This window comes from Salmo trutta, chromosome 21 (genome assembly GCF_901001165.1).
Source record: "Salmo trutta chromosome 21, fSalTru1.1, whole genome shotgun sequence".
In the NCBI taxonomy this organism is placed as follows: Eukaryota; Metazoa; Chordata; class Actinopteri; order Salmoniformes; family Salmonidae; genus Salmo; species Salmo trutta.
The window spans coordinates 20,246,124-20,264,030 of record NC_042977.1 but is presented as its reverse complement, the minus strand read 5'-3'; the positions used below and the strand labels follow the sequence as shown (position 1 = coordinate 20,264,030).

Sequence of the window (17,907 nt, the reverse complement as noted above, 5' to 3'; positions counted from 1 at the left end):
CAACACATTTGACAGAGCTTAAAGAATTTTGAAAAGAATAATGGGCAAATGTTGCACAATAAGGGTGTAGAGACTTACCCAGAAAGACTGACAGCTGTATTCGCTGCCAAAGGTGACTCTATATTGACTCACAGTGTTGAATACTTATCTAATCAAGATATATTAGTGTTTTTATTTTTCATACATTTTATACAGATGTTAGAAGTTTTCTTCCGCTTTGACATTACATAGAGTATTTTGTGTAGATCACTGAAAAAAAATACAATTAAATCAATTTTAATCCCACATCGTGATGCAACAAAATGTGGAAAAGGTCAAATGGTGTGAATAATTTCTGAAGGCACTGTAGGTGTTCCTTTTGTCCAGGTGGGAAAGGGCAGTGTGGAGTGCAATAGAGCTTGTGTCATCTGTGGATCTGTTGGGGCGGTATGTGAATTGGAGTGGATCCAGGGTGTCTGGGATGATGGTGTTGATGTGAGTCATGACCAGCCTTTCAAAGCATTTCATGACTACAGATAGTCATTTAGACAGGTTACCTTGGTGTTCTTGGGCACAGGGACTATGGTGGTCTGCTTGAAACATGTCGGTATTACAAACTGGGTCAAGGAGAGGTTGAAAATGTTAGTGAAGACACTTGCCAGCTGGTCAGCGCATGCTCTGACTACACGTCCTGGTAATCCGTCTGGCTCTGCGGCCTTGTGAATGTTAACTGGTTTAAAGGTCTTACTCACATCGGCTACGGAAAGCGTGATCACACAGTCATCTGGAGCCAGCTCGTGCTCTTATGCATGGTTCAGTATTGCTTTAGTCAATGCGAGTATAGAAGGTATTTAGCTTGTCTGGTAGGCTGCGTCACTGGACAGCTCGCGGCTTGGTTTTCCATACTTTGCAAGCCCTGCCTCATCTGACAAGCGACTGAGATGGTGTAGTAGGATTAGATTTTGGTTATGTATTGAAACTTTTGACGGTTTGATGGTTCGTCGGAGCGAATAGTGGGATTTCTATTAAGCGTCCTGATCAGTATCCCTCTCCGATCGTTTTGCTCAGTGCGGATGTTGTCTGTCGGTCACTGTGGGGACGATGTCGTCAATGCACTTATTAATGAAGCCAGTAACTGATGTGGTTAAATCCTCAAAGCCATTGGATGAATCCTAGATCATATTCCAGTCTGTGCTAGCGCCACAGTCCTGTACTTCGCATCCGCTTCATCAAACCACTCATGGTTGGTACTTCCTGAGCGAGGTTTTGCTTGTAAGCAGGAGTCAGGAGGATAGAGTTATGTTCAGATTTTCCAAATGGAGGTCGAGGTAGAGCTTTGTATGCTTCTCTGTGTGTGGAGTAAAGATGATACAAAAAATGTGCCTCTAGTTCAGGGGTGGGCAATTCCTCGAGGGCCTGATTGGTGTCCCACTTTCTCCTTCCCTTACAAACACAGCTGATTAATCAAATTGCATTCTAAACCAAAAGACATGATTAGGTGATTATTGCGGTCAGGTGTGTTAGTTGGGGCAAAACTGTGACACCAATCAGGCCCTTGAGGACTGGAATTGTCCACCCCTGCTCTAGTTGCACAGGTGACATGCTGGTAGAAATTAGGTGAAACGGCTTTCAGTTTTCCTACATTCAAATCACAGGCCAGTAGGAGCGCCGCCTCTGGGTGAGCATTTTCTTGTTTGCTTATGGCCCTGTACAGCTCGTTGAGTGCGGACTTTGTGCCAGCATCGGTTTGTGGTGGTAAATAGACAGCTACGAAAAATATAGATAAAATCTCTCTTGGTAAATAGTATGGGCCACTGCATCTCAGTGCTTGAGGCGTCACTACAGACACCCTGGTTCGAATCCAGGATGTATCACAACTGGCCGTGATTAGGAGTCCCATAGGGCGGCGCACAGTTGGCCCAGCGTCGTCCGGGTTTGGCCGGAGGAGGCCGTCAATGTAAGTAAGAATATGTTCTTAACTGGCTTGCCTAGTTAAAATAAAATAAATAGTATGGTCTACAGCTTATTGTGAGGTATTCTAACTCAGGTGAGCAGAACCTTGAGACTTCCTTAATAGTAGAGATCACGCACCAGCTGTTGTTAACAAAGAGACATACCACCCCCTCCCCTGAGATTCCCCAATGCTGCCAGTCTGTCCTGCCGACGTATAGAAAAACCAGCTAGGTTTATATTTTCCATGTCCTCGTTCAGCCATGACTCGGAGAAACATAGGATATTACAGTACTTCAGATCACGTTGATAGGATAGTCTACAACGGAGCTCATTCAGTTTATTCCCCAGTTATTGCATAGAACAGAGGGCAGAGGTGGTTTATCCACTTATCGTAAGGTATCCCGCATGCCGGCCTCTATACGCCGCCTCCTCCTTCTCAGAGTGTCGGAGATTTGGGATAATCAATATGTCTTCCGCCTCCGACTCATTGAATGAGAAGTACTCATTCAAATCAAATTTTGTGATAGCTGTTCTGATGACCAGAAGCTCTTTTTGCTCATAGGAAACAATAGCAGAAACTTTATGTACCAAAAAAGTTACCATCAGCGCAAAACAAGACAAAATAACAAAATTGACCAGGAGCCCTTAAAACGCCTGCTATTCCCTGCAGCGCCATTCTGAAATTTGTGTAGATGGGTGAGAAAAAATGTATTTAATCCATTTTGAATTCAGGCTGTAACACAACAAAATGTGGAATAAATCAAGTGGTACGAATACTTTCTGAAGGCACTGTATGAGTCATTTGTCAAACATGCAGCTGCTGCAGCCACATCGGTTACCATGTAATCATGTCCAACTGTTCATTTCTTGTCTGAGTCACTCACAGCAGGCCAGTCATACCAATCTTTAAGCAACAAAGTCTATTCAGATCCCGTGTTTAGATAGGGGCATTATTGCATGCCACAGAAATGGGCTCCATATTGGGCACAGTAATTGGTGTATGTGCGTGTATGTCTAGTCACGTGCATGTGTGAGCCTTTGATCTGTAACATGAGAGTGGTTTCCGTGTCTGCTTGTTTGTGACACCCTGCCTGGTGCAGCAAAATGCAGTCTACGATCATGGGCCTCTCTGTATTGAGGTTACAGTACACGGTGAGGCCTGTTTGTTATCGTAGCCAGTGGGCAAGCAGTACAGTGGGACTCTCTTCAGAAGCACATTGTCAGACACACACACACATACACACACACCCCATGGCAGACAGATGGGCTCTGTTAGCTGCTGTGCTGGTAAGATGGTGGTGTCAGGACCCTGCTTGATCCAGGACCAACACGGAAATGATACTGTATGTAATTGTCTGAGGATGCGATTGTAGTCCAAGGGGTTTGTATGGACCAAAAAAATTCTGTTTTCACAAGATTGAGCTAATGTAGATAAACAGTCTGCCTATTGATTACATTCATCAATATACACATAATTCAGACCAAATTGTACTCAAAGTTCAGTTTATGCAGGCAGGCGGGTAGGCAAGTTGGCAGGAAGACAGGAAGACAGGCAGGCAGGCAGAGAGGAATGCAGCAAGGCAGATAAGCAGACAGATAGACAGAGACATACGTAGGCGGAATGACGGATGGACAGAAGGATGGGCAGGAGGGCAGATAGACAGGTGGGCAGCCCAATAGACAGGCACTGAGATAGTTGGTCCTTTAGTAGCAGAGCCAGGCTGTAACACTGGTGACTGGCCCAATGCCACTCACGGCCTGATCATAATGACACTGTTATCACACCTACCATACATATTCTCCCTCCTCTCAGTTGACATTATTAACATTGAGAAAAATAACTGTTTCTCATCAGAAGGAAAACGCAGTTATCCTTGAGAGTCTGATTAGATGCCTCCTCGTTGGTGTTCCTGTAATAAGCACAGTTTTTATTGTATCATGTCTCGAAATATAATGTCCTAATAACAGCTAGTTAAAGTACTGTAAGACACATTTCAGTTGTCATATTACATCGCATTACATTTGCCAGTATTGACCACACGGTGTTTGTGGGAGGGGAGTGGGCGAGTGGACTCCATGGTTGTGTCCCAAATAGCACTCTATTCCCCATGTAGTGCACTACTAATCACCAGAGCACTTTGGGATGCAGGATATGCATCTGTCATCCTCACCGTGAGCCCCGTTTAATTTGTTCCATGAGAAAATCACTGCCGTAGTAGGCTGGCTCCAGGGGAAGCCAAACAGAGTTTTGGCAGCTCTCACTGCTGTTGAGGACCAGCTTTGTGTAACAACCTCACTGTGAATAGAATTGATTAGGATCTTGGAGAAACACACACTGGCTGCATCTAAAACGGCACCCTATTCACTATTATAGTGCACTTTACCGTTTACCAGGGCCAATAGAAATAGGCTTCATGGTCCCTGGGCAAAAATAGTGCACTATATAGGGAATAGTGTGCCATTTCAGATGCAGCCACATACTGGCACCATAACATGGACATTCCTTCAGAGCCCATTTTACTACTGTACTGCCCCAAATGTGGTTACTCAATGGTTTTGCAGAATACAACACGGTATTACATAACAGAAGGCCACTCAATCAGTCTTACATGTAGCAACCTGTACATGTTTTATGTGCTTATGTTTTGATGATCTGTTACTGTATTGCAGCTTGTTTTGAGAACTGCAACTGCCAACGGCTAGCAATCTCTATCCTACACAATCAAGGAGCTTGTCAAAAAGTATTAGAGTCTAAATAGCATTCTAAACACTCTGTGGGCATGTGGTATTTACAGTAAGAGAAGTGTGGTAAATATGATGCAAGTTAGTGGTGTAGTCTGTCAGAAATGCCCTGCTTTCTGCTCCTTCATGTCGTCAAGCTAATCAACAAGGCAATACATCTCCAGGCCAAGGGCCATACACTGTCACTGCCTGTATCCCTCATATTGAAAAAGATGAATCCTGAAATGTAGCAAAAAAAACAACGGAATATGAAATATGACAGCAAGTCATCCAAGCAACCTCAAATATGCTTTCGTGACCAGATTAAATATAAACGCAACATGTAACAATTTCTAAGATTTTTGAGAGTTACAGTTCATGTAAGGAAATCAGTCATTTGAAATTAATTAATTAGGCCCTAATCTATGGATTTCACATAAATGGGCAGGGGCACAGCCATGGGTGGGCCTGGGAGGGCGTGGGCGCACCCACTGGGGAGTCAGGCCCAGCAAGTCAGAATGAGTTTTTCACCACAAAAGGGCTTTAATACAGACAGAAATACTCCTCAGTTTCATCAGCTGTCCGGGTGGCTGGTTTCAGACGATCCTGCAGTTGAAGAAGTCGGATGTGGAGGTCCTGGGCTGGCGTGGTGACATGAGGTCTGCGGTTGTGAGGCTGGTTGGACATACTGCCAAATTTTCTAAAACTATGTTGCAGGCAGCTTTTAGTAGAGAAATGAACATTCAATTCTCTGGCAACAGCTCTGGTGGACATTCCTGCAGGCAGCATGCCAATTGCACGCTCCCTAAAAAATAGAGACATCTGTGGCATTGTGTTGTGTGACAAAACTGCACATTTTAGAGTGGCCCTTTATTGTTCCCAGCACAAGGTGCACCTGTGTAAAGATCATGCTGTTTAATCAGCTTCTTGATATGCCACACCTGTCAGGTGGATGGATTATCTTGCCAAAGGAGAAATGCTCACTAACAGAGATGTAAATGTTTTAGAGAAATAAGCTTTTTTTGCGTATGGAACATTTTTGTTCAGTATATTTCCAGTCTATAAACATTACGGTGAACATAAGGCCTATGTTCTTCCATGCTAAATACTCACAATACTCATTGCATCAAGGCATGTGTTTGTCGCTCAATGTCCTGTGACGGCCATGTGCTAAGCACTTTATGAGGCTAATTATGATGAGGGTTTTAAAGCCGTCGAAACGCAGGCTGAGAATTGCCATTTTCGACACTAATTCGCTATAAAAAAAAATTGTAATCAGAAGACAATCTCGTTGCTCGATGCATTTGCGCCGTCCGTTGGTTGTGGTGGTGAGGAGAAGCATCGGACCATTCGGCCATTCGGTCAGTCACATGAGTTCTCTCAAGCTGTGTGCTCCATCTGCGTGGCTGATAGTGTCTGCATCCCAAATGGCACCGTATTCCATATATACTGTAATGCACTACTTTTGACCAGAGCCCTATGGACCCAGGTCAAAAGTAGTGCACTAAATAGGGAATAGGGTGCCTTTTGGGACTCAGACACTGTGTGTGCGAGCATGCGTGCATTTGTGGTGCTGTTGGCCTGTAAAAGAGATGGATCTCTTACAGATGCCTTCACCAGCCTGGATCAGTTAGGGTGCAGAGGCAGACACACACTGGAGGCGTGTGGGAAGACACCAGGCAGGCAGGCAGGCAGGCAGGCAGGCAGGCAGGCAGGCAGGCAGGCAGGCAGGCAGGCAGGCAGGCAGGCAGGCAGGCAGCACTGGCGATGGTGTGACCATGCAATACCCAGCTATTTATAACTGCAAGCAGCATTTCCTCTTCTCAGCATAACAAGCCTCTTCTGGAAAGCAGCCTGTATGGCAGCATATACTCTACGGAAGCATTATTACATCTCTCAGTTTGCTTGAAAGGGTAATTTGGTATTCAAATTGTGGCTATATATCATTCATTTAAAAGTAAAAAATGTATGTATCAATCCCAGATTGCCCCTTTAATATAGTTAAAGAAAACAGATCAATCTCAGTTTCTGTCTGAATACAGGATTAGTGTCTGTTTATCGTTAGTCACTGGGTTCAAAGTCAGGCTAGCAGAAAGGTATGGGAAAGATAATATATCTTGAGTCGGTTTATTGATGTCATTTTGACAGCGTGCATACTGTAGCTCAGAAAGCACTGAGAACCATGGGTTCACGACAAAGCTATGGGTGTGGTTAGTGTTTAATCTACAGGTATGCACGCAGGTACATATCTCACACTAGATTAAAAAAACGTAGAAAAGTAATCAGATTTGTATTACTACTTCTGTATTCCTATTACTTACTACTCTATCAAAATGCATTTCTACAAAGCATTTTATGATATGCTGTGTGAAATGCATCTCACCCCTGCATTAATGGTAATAAAACAGCACCAAGCCTTGCCAAGTAACACGTTTCTATGACTCTTAGTTCCCCTGGGGCGCTGGAGGAGGGCTGGTCTAAAGTAGGCCACTAAATAGGGAATAGGGTGCCATTTGGAATGCACTTTTGGCTGTTTTTGTAACATTTGTTTTTCCCATGGCTCAGCTTCAGCTTCCCTCATTAACGTGTTGAAATCTCTGCCTGTGCCCGCTTCTGTCACCCTGTGAAACTAAATATGAGGTGTTGTTCAGAGAAAGGACCCGTGCAGGACCTGACATGCCATTGGGACCGCATCCTATTACCTACATAGTGCACTACTTTTGACCAGAGCCCTATGGTCCCTGGTCAAAAGTAAAGCACTATATGTGGAATAGGGTGCCATTTGGGATGCAGGTTGGTTTGTCACTTGCATGACTACATGACTCTTTCATCGCTACAGTAATGCCTAACCATTGTTTGTTGAATGTTCCATATACTGTAGCTAGGTGGGCTGCTTTTCATACAATGTGCTATGATGGATTAGTTATCCTAGAAAAAGCACTATTTAAATCACATTTGATTGATGTTAACAGCAACACCTCACCTTTGATGATTTAATCTTATCATAGAATACATTAAAACAGTTGGCACATGAATTGATTTGGATCTTGATTAAAAAGTTGTTCATCAAAGTAGCAATTTGCAACTTACAAAAGTATATAAACACTGTACGTGTATCCCATGTGAATGAATGAATGAATCATTCAAACGTTTCTAGAGCAATGTATTTTCCAGCACATCAGTAGTAGATCTGTATATGAGCTGCCGTGTCGTTTGTGGGGCAGTGGGAAACCAGATAAGGACATTTTTCAAAAACGAATCAAGCTGTCACCTCGGGGATGCACCCAACCCCAAGACACAGAACCAGTTATTCTGTGTAGACTTGTGAGGCAAGCAATGTCATGTTGCTCTGCTCTACTGAACGCTTGCCAGAGGCTATGCTGTCACCCTTTCTCACCATCCCGCCACCCGTCACCTACTTCCTTGAATTACTTTCCACACACTACACACACACAGGTATGGAAGCATGCAAGCATGCACACATACACATACACACACACCATAATTTTATTTATTTATTTATTTTACCGTTATTTTACCAGGTAAGTTGACTGAGAACACATTCTCATTTACAGCAACGACCTGGGGAATAGTTTCAGGGGAGAGGAGGGGGATGAATGAGCCAATTGTAAGCTGGGGATGATTAGACAGCCGTGATGGTATGAGTGCCAGATTGGGAATTTAGCCAGGACATAAATTGACTCCCTTTCAAAATCCTATTTTCCCTAACCCCAAACCTTAAACCTAACCCTTAACCTAACCCTAACTCCTAACCTTGATTCTAACCCTAACCCTAATTGTAACCCTAACCCTAAACCTAACCCCTAAGCCTAAAATATACATTTTCCTTGTGGGGACCAACCACATTTCCCCACTTGTCTGAATTTCTGGTACCCACAAGTCAGTGGAGGCTGCTGAGGGGAGGACGGCTCATAATAATGGCTGGAACGGAGCAACTCGAGCCCGTTCTCTCCAATTAAAGTGCCACCAACCTCCTGTGCCACAAATATAGTTAAACACACACACACACACACACACACACACACACACACACACACACACACACACACACACACACACAGCAGTAGATGGATCGCTCTCAGAGATCTATTGATCCCATGTGGCTCATGGGGAAACAAAGACATTGAGCGACCTGTAACAGACCAGCGATCATCCTCAGTGCAATGTGTTTAGTGTTACTAACATTATAAGCTGCTTAATGGTTCCTTGTTGTGGATATCTGCATCCTGAATGGCATCCTATCTGCTATATAGTGCATAGGGGTCTGGTCAAAAGAAGGGAATAGGGTGTAGGGAACCAGTGACATTTGGGACTAAACCAGAAGCTTTCCCTTCGTAAACGTATTGTAAAAACAGAGTAGGCCACATAACACAAATGTTAGTGCTGCTTATTAACTTTCCTACATCATAAGATATTGACTCATATTGCGCTATTGACAGTTTCACTAGAGATGTTGTCAAATGTACAGTTTATTTCTTCGCTCCAGGGAATAGAATTCTTTACCTTGTATGTTAGGACAGTGTAGTATAATTTAATAAAGTATTAAGGTGACTCTCCCACGTCACAGTGATCACAAGATATTGACAGTTTCACTCAAATCCGCAGAGTGCTTTGATGGACAGACGGGGTACTGTTGTCTCATGATTGAATGAAGAGTACATATTTGCCCTACTGTTTGTTTATAAATCAGGACTTGAGGGACCTGGGATCTGCCTTCATACATAGGCTACTGTACGTCCCAAATGGCACTTTATTCCTTGTATAGTGTGCTAGTTTTGACCAGTAGTGCACTATATAGGGTATAGGGTGCCATTTGGGATGCAGGCTATGTGTCATTGGTAATTACTAATCGCAGCTTCATGGGAAAATGTTCCTTAAGTTGTTTTTGACTCTCAAAGCAGCAGGGACAATGGATTTTCCGTTATGGATGCAGAGTGATATGTTGTGACTTGTTGACTTGGCACAGACCTTGTTGGTAATTTCCACTTTTAATGTTCTGAGCCACGATAAAGATTTTACTGTAGAAAAGAGACAAAGATCTGAAGATCTCTTGATTTCCAGTGAATATCTCAATCTAAAGATTGAGCAATTGACCACAACAACAACAAAAGTTATTTGGAAGTCATATGTTGTTAACCCGCTAAGAACACCTAAGTCTGTGTCACGCCCTGACCATAGAGAGCCTTTCTATTTCTCTATTTGGTCAGGTCAGGGTGTGATTTGGGTGGGCAATGGTTGGTTGTTTTTGCACTGCGTTTATAGCCTGCAGAACTGTAGCTGTTGTCACCTTTATTGTATTGTTAAGTGGATGCTTTACTCCTTATTTGTAATTAAATATGAGTATTCACATACCTGCTGCGCCTTGGTCCATTTCTGAAGACAGCCGTTACAGAACCACCCACCACCAAAGGACCAAGCAGCAGAAGAGGAGGAAGCCACAGGAGAAAAAAATTGAGGAATGGACATGGGAGGACGTCCTGGACGGCAAGGGAGCCTACACCTGGGAAGAGATCCTGGCCGGAAGGGATCGCCTCCCATGGGAACAGGTGGAGGCACTCAGGAGAGTGGAGGCAGCTGGACAGAGGAACCAACGGGAACATTATGCTGGAACACGGTTGGGTAGGAAACCTGAGAGGCACCCCCAATACATTTTTTAGGGGGGGCACACGGGTAGCTTGGCCAGGCCAGGGAAGAGCCGTAAGCCAGCTACCCGTGACTACAGGGAGGTGCGTATGAGGTGGAGGGCGCCATGTTACGCTGAGGTACGCACCATCTCGCCTATAAGGACGCACAGCCCAGTCCGCCCGGTACCAGCGCCCCGCAGGTGCCAGGGCAAGGTGAGCATCGAGCCGGAAGGGGTGAAGCCAACCCTGCACTCAAGACCGCCAGTGCGCCCTTTCGGTCCGGTGTTTCCCGCTAGACGCACTAGCATGGAGATGCGTGTCTCCAGGCTGGCACATCCAGTACCAGCCCCACGCATCAGGAGTCTAGTGTGTCAGCCCAGCCTCGCCAGTCAACAGTCACCAGAGCTGCCCGCCAGTCAACAGTCACCAGAGCTGCCCGCCAGTCAACAGTCACCACAGCCGCCCGCCAGTCAACGGTCACCAGAGCCGCCCGCCAGTCAGGAGTCACCAGAGCCGCCCGCTCGTCAGGAGCCGCCAGAGCCGCCCGCTAGTCAGAAGCTGCCAGAGTGGCCCGACTGCCCGGTTCTGCCAGAGTGGCCCGACTGCCCGGTTCTGCCAGAGTGGCCCGACTGCCCGGTTCTGCCAGAGTGGCCCGACTGCCCGGTTCTGCCAGAGTGGCCCGACTGCCCGGTTCTGCCAGAGTGGCCCGCCTGCCCAGTTCTGCCAGAGTGGCCCGACTGCCCGGTTCTGCCAGAGTGGCCCGACTGCCCGGAACTGCCAGAGTGGCCCGCCTGTTCGGGGCTGCCAGAGTGCCCTGCCTGTCAGGAGCTGCCAGAGTGGTCCGTCAGTCAGGATCAGCCCGAGTGGCCCTCCTGTCCTCCGGTCCAGCCCGAGTGGTCCTCCTGTCCTCCGGCCCAGCCCGAGTGGCCCTCCTGTCCTCCGGCCCAGCCCGAGTGGCCCTCCTGTCCTCCGGCCCAGCCCGAGTGGCCCTCCGGTCCTCCGGCCCAGCCCGAGTGGCCCTCCTGTCCTCCGGTCCAGCCCGAGTGGCCCTCCTGTCCTCCGGTCCAGCCCGAGTGGCCCTCCTGCCCTCCGGCCCAGCCCGAGTGGCCCTCCGGTCCTCCGGTCCTCCGGCCCAGCCCGAGTGGCCCTCCTGTCCTCCGGTCCAGGCCGAGTGGCCCTCCTGCCCTCCGGCCCAGCCCGAGTGGTCCTCCTGCCCTCCGGTCCAGCCCGAGTGGCCCTCCTGTCCTCCGGCCCAGCCCGAGTGGCCTTCCTGTCCTCCGGCCCAGCCCGAGTGGTCCGTCTGCCAGGGTCAGCCCGAGTGGCCCATCTGCCCGGCGCAGCTAGCAGCGCCACCGAAGTGGGCTACGCCGAAGGTGGAGCAAGTTCCACGTCCTGCACCTGAGCCACCTCCAGGATAGGTGGGGAGGGAGGGTGTAGCACAGTGCAGTCGGTGACGGCAGCCACCCTCCCTTCCCTCCCTTATTGTTTAAGTGTTATTGTTTAGGGGTTTTTTGTTGGTGTTTTCTGTTGGTAGGTGCATTCCGGGGTCTGCACCTTGAGGGGGGGTACTGATGTGGCAGTTTTGTGTATGTGAATGTTTGGGTTGTTGATTGGGACTTCCAATTGAAGGCAGGTGTGTTGAGTTGCCTTTGATTGGAAGTCCTATATAGGTGTGTGTGTTTTTCTTTGGGGTTGTGGGTGGTTGTTTTTGCACTGCGTTTATAGCCTGCAGAACTGTAGCTGTTGTCACCTTTATTGTATTGTTAAGTGGATGCTTTACTCCTTATTTGTAATTAAATATGAGTATTCACATACCTGCTGCGCCTTGGTCCATTTCTGAAGACAGCCGTTACAGTTCACATAAAAACGCAATACAAATTAAAATATATCGTGCGGTATATTGTGTGGTAAATAATATAATACAATTGTATAGTGTGTAATAAAATATATTGTGCTGAGGTCTCATATCTACAGTCTCATATAGTCAGTCATGTACAGTGAAATATCCTGATGTGAGGAGGGCATGATGTTTTGCAGTGTGTTTGTGGTGTGAGACAGGCTCACATGCCCTGTGGTTGTAGCTGTCAGTCTCTGTCTCTGACATGTTATCTTATACGCCGTATCACTGTCATTCGTTCCTGTGGGGATTTCAACTCGCTTCCGCTGGTACTCAGAGAATACCCCGGGGACAGACTCTGTTATACAGTAGGAGACTGGGGCTAATGACTTGTCTTGTGCCTATTCTTAAAAACCATGGTCCTTTGCTTTCTCAATAAAAAAAACGGTCAAATGTAGATAGCTGTGCATCTAATGTATGTAATGCATGTTGTAAAAACAATATCTCCGTTGGAAAATGTGGTAAAAATTTGATGGAACTGCAGAATAGCTGAATAGTCTGCCAGAATCGGCCTTATCTATTCTCCTACAAACAAGTAGCAATCTATCCTTTATTTGACATGTCCGCTTCTGCATCCATTTCACAGCACAAAGAAATACATCCACTCTATTCAGACAAAATGAGATGGTTGTTTCTTTATGTAGCACTAACTAAAATGGGCCAATTTTTTCAATGGCTTTTTGAAATTCACACTCTCACACATATGCTTAATGGCACTATTCATCAAATGTGTTCTTTCTGTCTGTCTCTGTGTGTCTGTCTCTTTCTCTCTCTACCTCTCTCTCTCTCTCTCTCTCTGTCGCTGGCCCTCCCCTCTTCTCTGACTCTCTCTCTCTCTCTCATTCCCTGTCTGTCCCCCCTCTCTCTTTCTCTTTATCTGGATCAATATTCATGATTTACCGAGGTATGCAATGGGCATACAAAGCTCTGAGATTGGGGATGGTATCAAGCTCTGTATCGCTTGAAAGGGGAAATCACATTCAGATTCAGAGCCATAAGGATTCTCAAAGAGACCATTTCAATGGAGGTAGTGAGACGAAGGCTGTGGGCAGTACGACAATGAGTCTCAGCAAAGCAGCTTTTTGTCTGTATAATTAAACTGGGGAAGAATGTCATCTGATAAAGTTCTAACAGCAAAACATCCCTAAATGTCACTCCGTTAGGACTGTCAGTCATGATACAAAAATTTGCTTTATGACCTGCGTCCCAAATGGCACCCTATTCCCTATAAAGGGCACTGCTTTTGAACAGCGCCTAATTTAAAAATAGTGCTCTATATGACTAGGCTACCCATTAAGTCTTGTATTATTAAAAAGAAAGAACAGCATGACCTTGGTGTGTGAACCCCTTACTGTTCCCTAAAGAATACATCCCTTATGTGAATGTAGGTAAAGCCCCACACACATGTTATACCATGCATCAGTGTGTATAGGCCTACACATTTGCGTCCCGAATGGCACCCTCTTCCCTATATAGTGCACTATCTTTAACTAGGGCTCTGGTCAAAAGCAGTGCACCATATGGAGGATAAGGGTGCCATTTGGGATGCATCCATACTGTAGATGCCTGCAATGGAGGTGCTGATACAGTATGTTTTATTGAATTGTACTGTATATCTTTTCTCCCCGTTTACTGTTGAGTTTGTCACTGGGAGATCAATAGTTAATGCTTTGAAGACTAACAAGGAGGGAAGGCTGTTGTTGTGTGTGTGTTTGGGGAGTGGAGGGGCTCCACCACACTCCACTCTAGCATGTCTCCAGATTGTATTTTTACGTGCTTTGTTTTAACATCCATTCAATATGAATGAAAATCTATTTTAATTTGGACCAAATTGTTTTTTTGTGTTAGTGACTTAAGGCTATCTGCGTTTCGGGTCTTGTGGTGGCTGGGGTGGCTGGGCTGCTGGGGTGGCTGGGGTGCCGGTGCGGCCGGGGTGGCTGGGGTGGCTGGGTGGTTGGGGTGGCTGGGCTGCTGGGGTGGCTGGGGTGGCGGGGTGGCTGGGGTGGCCGGGGTTCCGGTGCGGCCGGGGTGGCTGGGGTGGTTGGGGTGGCTGGGCTGCTGGGGTGGCTGGGGTGGCGGGGTGGCTGGGGTGCCGGGGTGGCTGGGCGGTTGGGGTGGCTGGGCTGCTGGGGTGGCTGGGGTGGCGGGGTGGCTGGGGTGGCCGGGGTGGCTGGGCGGTTGGGGTGGCTGGGCTGCTGGGGTGGCGGGGTGGCCGGGGTTCCGGTGCGGCCGGGGTGGCTGGGGTGCCGGGGTGGCTGGGGTGCCGGGGTGGCTGGGGTGGCTGGGCTGCCGGGGTGGCTGGGGTGCCGGGGTGGCTGGGCGGTTGGGGCGGATGGGCGACTTAACAGGCCCCACCTGGCGGGCCCACCCACTATCAGCTGTATTTCACACCCAATTACATGTGTTTGTCTGGGGCAACACTGTAGAAAGAACAGGCCTTTGGGGAGGCTCCTCATCGTCCTCGATGAGCTAGGAAGACTAAGGCTACGTCCCACATGGCACACTATTCTCTACATACTGCACTACTTTTCAGATGGACCTAATTATCTTTTTGTGTTGGTGACTCAAGACTCAAAAGTAATGCACTATATCGGGAATAGGGTGCCATTTAGGAAACAGCCTCATTTACAGTGTTTAATCTATGTTTATGGGAACCCTACATCATCTCAAAGTAGCCTGCCTCGCCCAATGACTCAGTTATTACTGCAGGCTCTGGGTCTTCTCCAATAGATTCTGTGTACAGGCGGTAATCACTGGACTATGTGGTCAGTTACAACAGTGCAGCTGTAATGTCAGTAGAGTCATCTTAAGCTGAGTTTTGGAATGAAACAGACAATGCTGCCATAGTTACACTAAATCCAGTCATTCATTTTAATATTGTTGTGCAGTATGACGAAATCATGATGATACTTCTGTGGAATCATGTCTCTATTGTAGCCAGGTCCTTCACAGCCTTTGTACTGTACATCTTCACTGTGAAACTCTGCCTGTGTCCCAAATGGCACCCTATTCCCTGCAACGCCTCTCCCCTATTTGACCTAGATAATTTGTGTTATGCATTGATATGTCGGCTACGTGTGCCTTTAAAGAAAATGGATGTAGTTCTGTCCTTGAGCTGTTCTTGTCTTATGATGTTCTGTATTATGTCATTCTGTATTATCCTTCACGTTTTGTGTGGACCCCAGGCAGAGTAGCTGCTGATTTTAATAAAATACCAAATACCAAAAGATAGTGCACCACTTTTGACCAGGACCCATAGGGCTCTGGTCAAAAGTAGAGAAAAGGGTGCAGTTTGGGTCACAACCATAATCATAGTACATGTTGACTGTAAAACACTGTTTCTTTGAGTGGATGAGATCAGCAGTCTCTTCTGGGCTTTAGGGATTTTTCCCAAACACTCCTGTTGTCTAGATGACTAGGCCTTAGGAACTGGATGCTGACTCACAGCAGGTATTTACTGTATACAGTAAGAAGTGGAGGCCCACGTTTAGTGTTTTGTACTGTGAACAAGGACTCCTGTTTAGAGTGGTGTGGTAGATCTGCCGGCTGCTTAAATGAAACTGCTTACAGACCTTAGACAGTAGACACTATGGCTCATGCTACGCCTATGGTAATGAGCTGCCAACAAAAGAGATTCAATGATGAATGTATCCCGTGTAACTTAACCCAAACAGGCACATTGAAGTACGCACGTAATATCTACTAAATTGTACACGCAGTGTTAATTTCAGTGCCATGTATTGTTGAGTGTGCGCCTGATATTGTGACCCAGAGGTAACGTTCCACCTACTTCACTATGACATAATCACTAAGTGCTTTTGAAGGGTACTCTCATAACGCAGCCTACCTACCGTCCTGGTCCTGTCATAATCATTTCCACAGTGGATTTAAGGCCACTGGAAATGAAGTGTGGAGGGTGACATCATACATTCAGAGAGTTTTTTGTTGTTGCTCGCTTCTACGTTTGCCATGAATGGGAGTCCTATGTTTTTATAGAGCCTATGCTCTCTGCATGTGTAAATTGACCAGTACTTTATGACATCATGACAGATGAGCTCATCATATTAAAGTTTCATACGATGAGTCACCTGGTTGGTTGATGCAGTGTACCAGAGTATGTGCTGTATGTATGCTCTGGTCCCATTGCCACAATGCTGGGAGTCAAGCTGGCCACAGAGTTTCAGGCATTCATCAATTATCTGAAATGGGGAGGAGATTGTGCGTCACTGATATTCCTTAAGTAGTATATCATAAAATAACACAGCTTCATTTATTTGATCACATCCACAGTGCATTTGGGAAGTGTTCAGACCCCTTGACGTTTTCATTTTTTTTTTTTACTTAAAAAAAATAAACATCAATCTACACACAATACCCCATAATGACAAAGCAAAAACTGTTTTTTTTGGAAGATTTGAAAAAAATCAGGGCGTCTGAATACTTTCCGAATGCACTGTATTTCCCATTTCATTCAATGTAATCTCTTAAATGAACATTCATAGAGGAAGGCTTACCAGATAACTTTAGTATCCATGAACCATAAGACCATATACAGTAATTGTATGGTTTGATTGAACTATTATTTCCAGGAAGAGAAAAGGACAGAGAAAACCAACATGTCCATTTGTCTGTTTGTGCAGTTTAACCAAGCAGAATATAGGTCAGAGGTGAAGTATCTGATGCTACTCGAGCTACTCATGCTTCTGGAGCTGATGCAATGCCTTCTCTTGGATATTGACAAAATGTAATATGACCATCACAAATTGTACATGCTTTACGTCTGTGAAATCTCATTAACGACTCATGTTTCCCCCTCCCCCCCTTCTCCCCCCTCTCTCCCCCAGGAACATAAAGGGGAAAGGGCAATGCCAATAAGTATGAGCTAAATTGGAAGAGGGGAAAGAAAAAATCGGATCCCTCCATTAACCCTGTGAGATGTTTGCCTTTCTCCACTGTGGGCACGTTTCCAATCCAAGATCATCATTACCCATATGCTGCTGGAGCTAATTCTCCCAGCGCCGCGCCGCGCCGCGGGCGGATGCTATCAGCCCCATTGCCCTTTAAAAGATCAAAAAGAGATGACCTTGTATATGTCAGACAGTACCACTGTACAGTATGTTGTATTTTCCACCGACTTCGGTTTGGGATGTTGAATATGTCCTCTCTCTCCACACGAAAAGGAATGGCATGATAGGTTTATATATTTGCATATAAACTGCTATAAATCGTAGCATTTCAACTTGAAACAAACTACTGCTTTGCTTATTGAACTAATTTAAAATGACTCAGTACCAGGAATGTGACATTCAAACAATACTTCCAACAAGAACATTTTAAAGTCAAAAATTGTAACACACGGTAGAAAGGTAAAGAATGGTAAGTGCACACTGCAAAGTAGTTTAGGGATAGGGACAGACTACTATAATATATATTGTTGCTGGACACCTAGCTTCAGTATTCCTCCATCCACGTCCCTTGAAAATGGGCCACAGTGAACATACAGACCACATCAAATATCCTCTTTATATTACAGAGATCAAAGTCATTATGTTTAGAGGAAATCAATAGCAGACTGGTGACTGGTCAGGACAACAAGATGAAGAAGCCCTGCATGTTTTGGGGTCAGCTTACAGGGAGCATTGGCCCAAATTATGTAATTTTTCTCTCGTTAACCACTCTGGATCAATACGGATGGTTAAAACAAAGTATAAT

At 46.0% G+C, this 17,907-nt stretch overlaps 1 long non-coding RNA gene across 1 annotated transcript in view; it reads left to right on the top strand.

Moving 5' to 3' along the window:
* LOC115156899 (uncharacterized) overlaps positions 1-17,541 on the top strand; it is a 36,169-nt gene extending 18,628 nt beyond the window's left edge. Inside the window, exon 2 of the long non-coding RNA XR_003868344.1 lies at positions 17,040-17,541. This is a non-coding gene — a long non-coding RNA (uncharacterized LOC115156899). The remainder of the gene's footprint in view (positions 1-17,039) is intronic.
* Positions 17,542-17,907: the final 366 nt, after the last annotated feature.